We start from the raw sequence: 12,279 nt of genomic DNA, 5'->3' as shown, positions 1-12,279 counted from the left end.
CAGGAACACATCCACACAGGTGTTGAAAGTTGACAGAGACTCCACCACCTCTCTGAGCAGCCTGTTCAGTGCTCTGCCAACCTCAAAGTAATTTCTCATGTTTAGATGGAACTTCCTGTGTTGAAGTTCATGCCCATTAGCTCTTGTCCTGTCACTGGGGATCACTGAGAAGAGTCTGGCCCCATCTTCCTGACACCCACCCCTTAGATATTTCTAAGTATTAGTAAGATACCACCTCAGCCTCCTCTTCTCCAAGCTAAACAGACCCAGCTCTCTCAGCCTTTCCTCCTATCATAGATGTTCCAGTCCCCTAAACATCTTAGTGGCCCTGCAGTGGACTCTCTCCAGTAGTTTTTTTTCCTTCTTGAGCTGGAGTGCCCAGCACTGGACAGAGTACTCCAGGTGAGGCCTCACCAGCACAGAGTATAGGGGGAGGAGAACCTCCCTTGACCTAATGGCTGCACTCCTCTTCATGCCACTGGTCTTGACCACAAGGTCACACTTCTGGCTCACAGTCATCTTGTTGTCTACCAGGACTCCCAGGTCCTTTTCCTTAAAGCTGCTTTCCAACAGGTCAGCACCCACCCTGCACTGATGCATGGGGTTGTTCTTCCCCAGATGCAGTACACTTGTTTTTTAATTAGATTTCTCCCCACCCAACTCTCTAACCTGCCTAGGCCACACTGAATGGCAGCACTGGCTCCTGGCTTGTCAGCCACTCCTCTGTTTGGTATCATCAGCAATACATATTACACATAACTTGCCTTGAGATCAGTAGTCTCCTTTGCTTCCCCACCTTTTTTTTCTCCTGGTAAATTTATTTTTCTTTTGTTTTCCAAAGCTTCTCTGCGCAGTCCAACCTAGCAATACATATGCCTGCAGGTGGCCACAGACTTGGGAGGGTTTCTGTTTCCCATTAAGAGCCTCTATAGCACAGGAATTTGCCGCATTTATTGCTGAATTGAGTTCTTACTGGTTTATTTCCCCCTTTTATTTCTGCTCCCTTAAGCCTTTTCCCCAATAGCCACCATCTGTTTCTTTAATCACCACCTACCCTTCCCATACAAGTTCTTCCTTTGCCTTAACTCTATCCTCTTCGTTGACTAACCTTTTCCTTTACTGCTTGAAGAATAACTTCCACTTCCTCTCCTCCTTATCAACATGGACTCTGGCAGTTCCCTCCTCTTTCCATGCATGGTGCCTGAGGCTGCACAGCCTTGTACAACAATGACAACAAACACTTCTCCACCAAAGTAAGCCGAGAATATCCTCCTCTAAGTTACATCACAAGTCCCACAGAAGTGAATGAGGAGAACTTCAGCAAAGCCAGCAGGATCAGTCCCTTTGTGTTGTTTTGCCATAGCAACATGAACCCAAGTTTCTAGGCCATCCAAGAAGGCCTTCACAGCCAAAGCTTTTTCACTTTTTGTTTGTTTGTTTTATGCATGGCAACCACTTAACTTATTTAACCAGTTTTTCTGCCATCTGTCCATGCTGGTTTCCTATGCAAATGCAATGAATACACATATTCCAGGCATGAGTAAAAAGAGCAATCATTCATAATCAAGTGCACCCAAGCTCAATTAACAAATAAATGAATCACAAATGGTTAACTCATGAGCAGTTCTATAAACCTATGAACAGTTTTTGAAAGAGTTTATTTATAACCCCCCTCCTATTAAATATGCATTTTTGCAGATTTATTAGATGACATTTATCCTCCACCAATTCTGCATGATTTGCACATGTATAGGTCAGAAAGCTGACTAATAGAGTTAGCAAATATTAATGTGGTACTGAACATTTTTACATATTTTTTTAATGCCCATGTCCAAGGCACATACATGAAGTTCCACAATTCAGAACTCAAACCAGTAACTTATTCATAAACTACTAAGAGGACAGATTCTGTTTTAGAAACAACAAAATGGTTTTGTTTTCAAGGAATATATGAACAGCAAAAAAAAATCATGGCATATCAAAAGCCCAGGGAAAAAGTAATTCTGATGTCCTGCAGTTCACATGCTGCTGTGCTTGTAATGGGACATTTCAACAAGTCACAGTTAAAGGCTATGGGAACTGGACGAGTGCCAAAGGAAGATGTTTTATACCATTTAGCAATTGTGTCCCTCTATTCCATGTGACTTTTGTTTTAACATTTTCTTTATTTATTTTCTTATTAATGTATTACAATGTAGCCCGTGCAATTACAGGAAGCCACAAAATACATACAAATGAGTCCATAAAAGATGTGAAACCATTCCACTTTTTTAGTAGCAGTTTACCGAGATTGGTTTTGTTACCTGGTGCGTATTTTGCCCACAGCTGGCACAATGCTCCAGTCTGGATGAAGGTATCTGTTCTCAGCATTGTTCCATAAAAATCTTTATTTCAGCTTCCCACTATTTTAATTTTTTTTAATCATCTGAGTTCAATTGCCATGAATTTAGATCAGAAAAATAAAATCATGCACCAGACTGTGGAAGTTTCAGCTGAATAATCATGGCACAATAAAGCACAGAAGTAAGAGACAGTTTACAGAAACAGAATAAAAGTCATTCTGTTGTGTGTTCCCAGGACTTCCCTTCCCCCAAACACAGGGAGGTATGAAGCTGAACCTTCATAAGCCAAGGGGCAAGGTTTTGCTTACCAAGTGTAAACAGAAGAATAGCCTCTTACAGGATCAGGATGCAAGAGGGTTTCGATAGGTGGAAGGGAAGGAAGTGTATTCAGGAGTCTTTTAGTGGAAGAAGTACACAAGCCTCTTCCACAAGAAGGATAACAGAACAGATTCTTTTTTTGACAACAGCAAAAATTCCTAGAGGTTACCAAATCTCTACAGAAGGGAGTGCACATGGTACCAAAGGCAGAGTTTAACAAGAGTAGTACCCTACATTTAGTATTAATACTGAATCAGAACTTTTCTACTTTGAAGTAGAACTCCTGGGCATCAGGAGCATATCTCTAAAGGGAGCAGAAAAAATAAGATGTTGGCATTCCGTATATTGCACATAATACAATGGCTCAGGCAATCTGTAATTTAGTACCAGCTTCAGCCATCATATTTTCTGTGCAACTTGCAGCTAGTCTACTCCTCCACAAGCAAAAAAGTCATACAGAACAATCACATGCCATCATCTTCCTGATATACAGTCAGATAATGGAGAAAAAAACAGAGATTTCTAGGAGCATACACACATGAAGACTAGGCTAAAGATTTCATGGCAGCCCAAGAGATCTACCAGTCTCAAATCTACAGTTAAATAAAACTCAGGTTCCAAATTAACTCAACCAGTAACACCTCACTACAATTAACAGGAACCAAGTTTACCCTGAAAAGTTTACCCTGAAACAAAAACATTTCTAGTGCACAGAAACCTTAAGGCTGAACAAGAAGATCGTAAATTGCATTAAATAAATCTCTACAATGTTTCTTCCTCATGGTTAAATTTCTTTGGCTTAATTATTTTTTATGGTTTCTAATTGGAAACAGAATAGGTTTCCTGGCACTGGGCTATCTTACTCTTCACAAACACAGTAGCAGCCAACAGCCTCATACAAATTTCATTTATCTTAAGTTTTCATTGGCTCAGTTTCTAATTGCACACCTAAACTAAACAGATAAGAGCTCTAATGTACCTATCAAGACAGATATAACCCTAGGGAAGGCATCTACTTGCGGAGAAGGAGCCACAGCAGGATGGAAAGTTACCAACAACTCAGCAAGGCTCCTTCCACTTAGGTCAAAAGATTTTAGCAAATTATTCTGTCAATGACTGCTCAATTCTGTTAGTTTTTCAAGACTGAACTGCAAAACCTTAGAAATCTATCTAGAAATATTCTAGCTGGAACCTTCTTACCAGGAGAAAAGCTAAATCAATCTCTGTTGGATCTAGTATCTTGAAATAACATCTATAGATTTAGAGAATTTATTTTGAGACCATGGCCTATAAATACTCAAAATTCCCTGGGTTAATTGTGAGAAACCCACAAGGGATGCAATCCTCATTGGTTGGGGGAGGGGGGGGAAAGTCAGCAAATTTAAAACCAGTATTTCCCATTCCAGGGGAACAGGACAAAGCAGTAAAAAGCAGCCCTCCCAACTGCCAAGAGATAAAATAAAATCACATTTGAGGAAAGCAAAAAAAAAAAAAAAGGGGAGGGGGGGGGGTCAGAGGAGTGAGAAAGGCAAGTATTAAATTTTGCTCTCTAGAATGAGGCATACTCTAGAAAGCAGGTAGAACAACAGATTGTTTCTTCAGGTTGCTAAACAAGAACACAAGATAAACACGTTTATCAGAAGTTAGCTGTCAGACACTACATTTTCAGATGCACATCTGTAAGACAGGAAACTTCTCCCACACAAATAGGGAAGACCTTAAAGTGCCACACAGTCAAAAGAATGAGTCAAAAGGAGCTTCCCTTTGTGTAGGAGTAATCTACCCTCTCCTTCACTGTCTGCCAAATAACCAGTGTAAATTAATTTGATGGGAAGAGAAACACCATTAGGTTGAGGCAAAACTTTTTTCATAAAAATCATCATTTTAAAGCACTGCAGTGAGGATTTGCTTCAATCAAGAGAAGCATCATTGACATGGCGCCACATAGAATGAATATATACTCCCATATAAATTTCACCATATAGAACTTTCTGCCTTTCATCATTTTATAATAAATGTATACATGAAGACTCTAAAAAGCTTTGACCACAAGTTTATAGAAATTTATTGTGGCCTTCCTCCCTATTCACATAAATAATTTGTGCATCTTGTATGCCAGAAGTAAATTGCTAGACATTATCACAGGGGTGAACCCAACCATTGGATCTACAAGTGGTCACTTCAAACACTGGACAGATGAAGTAACCCATCATATAACATGGGCTGTACGTAGTGGAGGAGGGGCTTGATCCATTAATGTAATAGACTGAATACAAGAAAAGAGGTTGATCTTTTTCAAGCACTGCAATAGCTGCTCTGTAAATCAAAACAGAATTTTGCTTCACTCAAATCATCATTGAAAGCATTGTGTTGACAATAAAATACTAACACAGCTCTCAATCGTGCCATGTCAAATGCAGCTGTAGTCTAATAAATTACTTCCATAAATCTAAGACAAAAAAGGACATAGTGGTCTTCAATCCACCTCCAACTTCTTGGCAACGAAACACATGCATTCAGCAGATCTATACTGTACAATAAGCTCACTGGATACAAGGGATTTATTTCCCCTGACTCACACAATAAACCTACACTGATTTCCAACAGAAAATACCTATGCTTACAAAGGAAACTAGAGTATAAGTGAATTGCCATTCTTTTTCAGAATCATTAATGATACTTACAAAGGAAACTAGAGTATAAGTGAATTGCCATTCTTTTCCACAATCATTAATGATACCTTAAATATCATGGCCCCTACTGCCTTCCATGCTGAAAAATAACATATATGTGTGAGCTCTATAATTAACCTGTTTCAGACCCATGACTTCTAGATGAGCTATTCTCCTGCAATCTAAACAGGTCTCTTCCAAGGCCACAAAAAACCTTAGTCAAAAGAGGGGCCAAGAAGCCCATTTTAGCTGATGACTGCTAAAATCTTACATGTGGCAACAGAAAAAAATCTAGAAAATCAATTAAAATCTTAATCTGCCCAACTAGTGCACCAAAATTAGACTATTAAAGAGAAGTGTTTAACATAATGAACCAAATTTATTACCATTAAACACATTATCACTCACTTTACAGTACTATCCACAGAACAAATATGAAATAATTATTTACTCATGTACCTTGATAAAGTTATTTCATTTTAAGTACATCATAAACTAGCACATTTTTGTTGTAAGCAGTTTAAATCAACAGTGTAACACAATGCAATACACAAAATGATCTTTGCTGAATTTGACAAATGTGACTAGGTACTCAAGGTCATAAAGGGTGTTCTTATTAAAAAAAAATAAAAATTACTTTGCCAAAGTGGAAATAAACAAATAATAAACAAATAAACAAAGCTAAGTAGCAGCTTTAAAGTGATTTCCAGAAATGCATAAATCTGTTCCATTTTGGTTATCATAGAGTTAATTGTTGCTGTAATAGTACAAGAAACACTGCTCTATTGGATAACTGCCAGCACATAAAAATGTGAATCCAGTTACAGATAAAGCAATTCCAACTGCACTACTTCTTTGCTAGTAGTTTTTTTTTTTTTTAGGGCAAAACATGCTTCTATTCATGAAGTGGCTAGAAACTAGCATGCCACTGTCGATCACTACAAATATTGCTGCTATAGAAGTAATGCCTATTTATAATACACAAATATGTTGTGGAACTAGAACAAATGTGATTGCAAAGATATTTACAATCTGTGTCCCTCACTACTTTCTGAGATCTACATAAATTGCCCAAGACCTGTTAATTTGTGTCTTAAAAAGCAGCAGAATATTACTGGAGATATCAAACAAAACAATTTTCAGACAGATTATGCAAAGCTTTAGCACCATTTCCAAATCACACTACACAGAAATCTGACTTTGATTTTATAAACTACATACTTCAGCATCTCCGAAAACCATATAGGGAAGAAAGTTCCATGGATCCACAAAAATGATGGAAGGAGATCATCAAGGAACTTAACATGCATCTTTTTACATCTTCAGTATTTGGAAACATCAGATTATGCTCTTAAGAGAAGAAATGTGTGTCACTGAAGCACACATGTATCTGGTCACTTTTGCAATAGGAAGAAAATCACAGTATCACAGTATCACCAAGGTTGGAAGAGACTTCAAAGATCGAGTCCAACCTGTCACCACAGACCTCATGACTAGACCATGGCACCAAGTGCCACGTTCAATCCCCTCTTGAACACCTCCAGGGACGGTGACTCCACCACCTCCCTGGGCAGCACATTCCAATGACGAATGACTCGGTGAAGAACTTTCTCCTCACCTCGAGCCTAAACTTCCCCTGGTGCAGCTTGAGACTGTGTCCCCTTGTTCTGGTGCTGGTTGCTAGAGAAAAGAGACCAACCCCTTCCTGGCTATAACCACCTTTCAGGGAGCTGTAGAGAGCAATGAGGTCACCCCAGAGCCTCCTCTTCTCCAGGCTAAACAATCCCAATCTTATTCCTTTAATATGTTGCTATGTAGTTGGTGCCATTCCAGGACCAGAGGAACCTACATCTCTTCCTTTAAACCTGACCTGGGACTGTTAATTTCGGATAAACCATATTTTGTCCCTGCTGGCTCTAATACTTAATGCTAGGAAAATATACAATTGCAAAGCAGCAAATTGGCTGTTCAGTGGTAAATGCTTACAGCTATGTTTTTACCCCACCAGTGAAAGCCAGCTTAATCCTGAGTATAAGCAGCAAGATATCTCACGTTTACTGCAGGGTAAGAGCCCATTCCCTGGTTCTTATTGGGGAATAATTAACATGCTGCAAATTCCCACTCTTCACTTAGCATTCAGCGATCTGTTTCTATACCCATACTTTAAGTATTTGCTATTTGGCCATATCAGACTTCACAGACTAGAAAGCAATATGAATCAGTGCAACTTATCCACTCAACCTTCGGCCTTTACATTCAGTGTGCCTGGCACAAAAGATGCAATCAATTGTTACACTAATACAAACCAAAAAGAAAATTTATTATTGATCTGTGTTGAAAGTGTCAGCTGATCTTTACAAAAACAAGCTAGTAATGACTTCTTAAAACCCAAGAGAAGTTCTAAAAATATTCTCCTATGGAAACCCTAAATACTAGGAATAGTTTCTTGTGAGAATACAGCTTTTTTACATCTCAGCCTTAGATCTTAAGATTTCTATATAGAATCATAAATGTGATACAGTATTAGTTTTATTGTGAAAATATTTTATCTAGCTCATTATCTAGGACTTTGTAAGAGTACTCAAAATACAATTTCTCAGGTTTATTTGACTCACCTCAAGCATCTTCAAAGAGAAATTTCACTTAAACCTTTAATTTTGTTTTTCAAGTTCCATTCTGGCTAATATGACAAAAATACCATTCAGAGTAGTAGGAGACATGCCTGCTAGAGCAACTCATAAGCAAGCATTCAGAAATAACATCTTTATTCAAATGTAAGTTTGCAGTGTTTTTTTAAGTAAACTGACATTCATCATCTAATGAAATAGTATCAAAAGTATAGGCCAAAGTTTTAATAAATTGCAACTGCGGTAGGAAGAGAGACTTCACACAGAAAGTTTTGTGTTCCCCCTGCTGGTACAGCAATTAACTTCAAAACACCATTCCAAGAGGTGGGCATCATGCTAGGGTATTGAAAGATGTGCTGAAAGATGTTTTGCATGATGGAGACCCAGAATCAAAACTCACTTTTTATAAGAAATCATATCCGCGATAGACATCATCTACATAATCTGACTAGATGATGGACACACAAAACATGCATCAGAATCAATAACTCAACAAGACCTTCCCAGAGACAGAAAGCATAGTAGAAGAGAAAAATCTGAAGTGTCACTTTAAACTTAACAAGGTTGGACTATAGCAAACAATTGGGGGAAGCACATTTCAGAGTAAAGGACTCTTCACTGAAGGAAGCCAACAACTTGCCCCCCCTCCAATACCCGTCCCTCCCTTCCTCCCCCAGCTAGCCAGGAACACAGAGCACCAGCTGCAGCAGTTGTTAGGACAGAGACCTGGGCCAACACTAAGAGCAGCTCCTCCTCAGCTAGAATTCAAACTCTGTAAGCTTTGACAAGTTAAACTGGAGTTCCACAAATGAACACTGATCTGCCATTAAAATTTTGTTGGAAATACTTTGATAGGACACCTGTTACCTAGTTACCAACTCATGCTGTCCTTGGCATTCATCAAAAAAGTTATGAACTAAATAAAGTATTCCTGGGAAGAAGTGATAAACAGATTTTATCTTTGGAGGAAGTTGTGTTTAATACCTAATTTTAAAGCTTTCCCCATGTGAGACCATGATATCAACAGTGCTCCAGGTCACTGTAACGCAAACCTAACTGGTCCCATATTAGAGAGCTCTCTTACTTGGAGTTTTCTCCCCAGATGGGGTCTAACACCAGCCTGTTTGGCCTCATATGGAAAAAAAAAATTAGAAAAAAAATAAACAAATTACATTTAGTATAAATACAGACCTAGGAAAATTTCATTGTTAGAACAATCACTTGATCATCCAAGTCTCTCTCTAATCAGCCATAAATACTACACCAAGAGGTTTCTGTTAGAACAGAACTGTGCCAATGATCATACATTTGAGAATAATAAACAATAGCAATTAAATTCTAACAGCTACAGCTTAACAGAAATGTTTCCTGGTTACCTCCACAGCAAGTGGAGAAGATGTAACCACACATGCAGAAGTCCTTTCTTCTGAAAAGGACAAAAAGGATCATCTCCCGTATTCCTTGACTTCAATGGAATTACAGTTCCATCTGTAACTGGGAAAAGCTGACAAAGTTATTTGATTTATGTCTAACTTTAATGGCACAATATTGTTTTTGCTAGCACAGATGTACTCAGAAGGCTACAGTGAATCGACTCCTGGACGTTCCCTGCAAAACGCAACGGTAAATCCCACAGGTCAACAGCACAGGGAAACTACTGAAAAGACATGATCCTGGCCTTTGTGCTATTCGCACATGCACTGAATTGACACTCCGCTAGCACATCACTGAGTTCTCAGCTGGCCTCATTAAGGGTAGGATGACTCCGATAGCACAATAGTTTTAGGAGCTGTAAAGGATTCACTTGGTACATGGACGAAACTCGCCCAGCACGTACTAACCAGCCTGACACAAATCTCTAGGGCACCTGTAGCTGTTATTCACAGAAGCCCACCTCACAGTTCTCCACTTAACTTTCACATGATGCCTGCAGGTTTGGACGGTCGGGACGGGAGAGCCGCTTCCTGCGCTCATCACCGCACAAAACCCACGCGTGAACGCTGCCCGGTCCGACCCATCCCACCGCAGGTCCCGCACACCTCTGCTTGGCAGCGCCGTAGAAGTCGGTGGCCCCAAGACTGTACCTTCCCGCCCCGCCTAGCGCCACCGCCTGCCGCTGCCCCGGCTCAGCCCCGTGCAGGGTGACATGTCGCGGGGCGAACACCCCGCGCCCTTCCCCTGGCCGGCACATCTACGCGGGGCGCCCGGCACCTACACCCGGCCCGGGCCACCCGCTGACGAAGTGAAGGATCGCAGCAGCCGCGGCACCTACCTGGCAGCAGGGCTGTCCACGCCGTGGCCCGCGGGGGCAGCGCGGCTACGCCATGGGCAGCACAGCACCGGTGGGGACCAGAGGAGACAAGACGACAGCCTTCGCCGAGGCCGCCCAGCTCCGGCCACTATTGCCCGGCCCGCGATGCGCGGGTGGAGGCGGCGAGCAGGCGGAGGAGGAGGCGCGCAGTCAGCCGCCCGCCCCCCAGCCCGCGAGTAACCCCATGGCGCGGCAGTGCCGCGCACACGGCGAGGCGGAGCGCGCGGGCGGGACCGCGTCGCCATTGGGCGCGGGGCGGGGACAGCGCTGTGACGAGCGGGGGGCGCGGCGCCGCCGTGCGCGCGGCCTGAGGGCTGGGCGTTTGCGGCCCGCACCTGGGGGGCGGTAGTCCCCGCAAGGGGAGCGGGTGTGTTGGCTCGGTTCAAAAACAGACCCTCCGCACCCTGCGCCGCTAGCCGGAGGCTCTGACACCGAGGATCTGTGCGACAGACCCCCACACACAGCAACTCTACCACCCTCCCGTTGGTTTCCGTTAGCCACAGTGTTGGATTATCTGTGCTAATCAACTGGATGAGTGGTTCGCATACCATTTTAGCTGCCTTAGGTTTAGAGTCCGATATGATGTACGAACGCAGTGTAAACCGCGGTCCGAACGACAACTTCGGCAGCTCTGTGTCACGGAGGTGCAGTTCGCTAAGCGTCCAGTTCCCTGGAAACATCCCGAGCCTGGCTCTGCTGCCACCGCGGGAGCAGGGACTGCCCTCTCAGCTCAGTCACCCCAGCGTACAACAGCACCGAAAAGCCTAAGTCAAAATAGGCTTCAGTCAACATCTCACCATTGACACCGTATGCAGTGAGGAAAACTCCAGATCATTTCACCCTGCACCACTCTTGAGAGATCAGCTGGAGTCACGTTTACATTACCCTATTGGAGCAGGTCCAGAGGAGGGATGCAAAAAAGACCAGAGGGCTGGAGCACCTCTCCTATGAAGAAAGGCTGGGAGAGTTGAGGTTGTGCAGCCTAGAGAAGACAAGGTCGTTCAGTTCTTAAAGGGGGCCTGTAAGAAAACTTTTCAGCAGGGGCAGTTATGACAGGACAAGGGGTAATAGGTTTAAACCAAAAGAGAGTAGATTTAGACTGATCATTTCAACTAAATTTTACTACTAGATTAATCTGCTTTCTTACAGGGGCGGGGATCAAGGTTCTTTATAGTGTTGTCTGACTTCATTAACAATCAAGTCATTTGTCCCTGGACCGTCAGTGCTGAGTTCTTACCTTTAGGGAAGGGGTGTTAAGAAAGTTAAGACACAGTTTAGCCAGTCTTGAAATGTCAGCTTGCAACCTGGACTAATCCGTCACCACTTATGTTTGATTTTGACCTCTACCTATTTAGTTCTGCTGCACATACCATACATCAGTAAACGACTGGGTCCTGAGAAGTGCTGAGTGCCCCAAAGACTAGGCCTCAAAACTTCTACATTACCTGTAAATAAGAAACTTATAGCAAGTAAACCTAAAGCTGCTATAATAAGCATATAGTTCACATTAAATACTCTAGTGAACAGGCTTATAAACCCTGCAGGAACAAGTAAAATACAAGTTCAGTCTGTTTGTTGGCAGCCTAAGCCCACTTGCACAGTTTTTTATTTATTTTTAGTGTTTGCAAAGTTGTGCATGTTGGAGCATGACATACTCCTCTCTTATCACTTTCAGTCTATATGTAGGATGCAAAATCTATGCAGAAGAGATGAAAGGGTGGGGAAAGTCCCTTCAACAAAGAAGCGAATTAATATACTACAGCACTAAATGCAACATATGTATTTCAAGACATACTGTCTATTATATTTCCACTAGCTGGAATACTAGAGTGCTGATTTAAAATGTAGTTGAAACTTAAGCACATCAATTATTTTTATTTTACATACTCATTTAGGTCCCAATCCTAAAATTAAATTAAACAGATTAGGTTCACTGAAATGAACAGCCAGCATATGAAGTCAAATGTGTGCACAAGTCTTGCCAAAATCCAATTCTTAATACACAAGTC

At 41.8% G+C, this 12,279-nt stretch overlaps 1 protein-coding gene across 3 annotated transcripts in view; it reads right to left on the bottom strand.

Moving 5' to 3' along the window:
* Positions 1 to 10,441, bottom strand: part of TGFBR3 (transforming growth factor beta receptor 3) — a 109,976-nt gene extending 99,535 nt beyond the window's left edge. For 2 of the 3 annotated variants that reach the window (XM_054165158.1, XM_054165160.1), the window contains exon 1: positions 10,232 to 10,441. The gene's annotated coding sequence lies outside the window, so the exon portion shown is untranslated. Of the gene's footprint in view, positions 1 to 9,335; positions 9,426 to 10,231 lie in introns of those variants that run through there. The other variant, XM_054165159.1, reaches the window with a different exon arrangement.
* Positions 10,442 to 12,279: the final 1,838 nt, after the last annotated feature.

This window comes from Dryobates pubescens, chromosome 11, assembly GCF_014839835.1.
Source record: "Dryobates pubescens isolate bDryPub1 chromosome 11, bDryPub1.pri, whole genome shotgun sequence".
Classification (NCBI taxonomy): domain Eukaryota; kingdom Metazoa; phylum Chordata; class Aves; order Piciformes; family Picidae; genus Dryobates; species Dryobates pubescens.
This window is presented reverse-complemented; position numbering and strand designations above follow the sequence as displayed.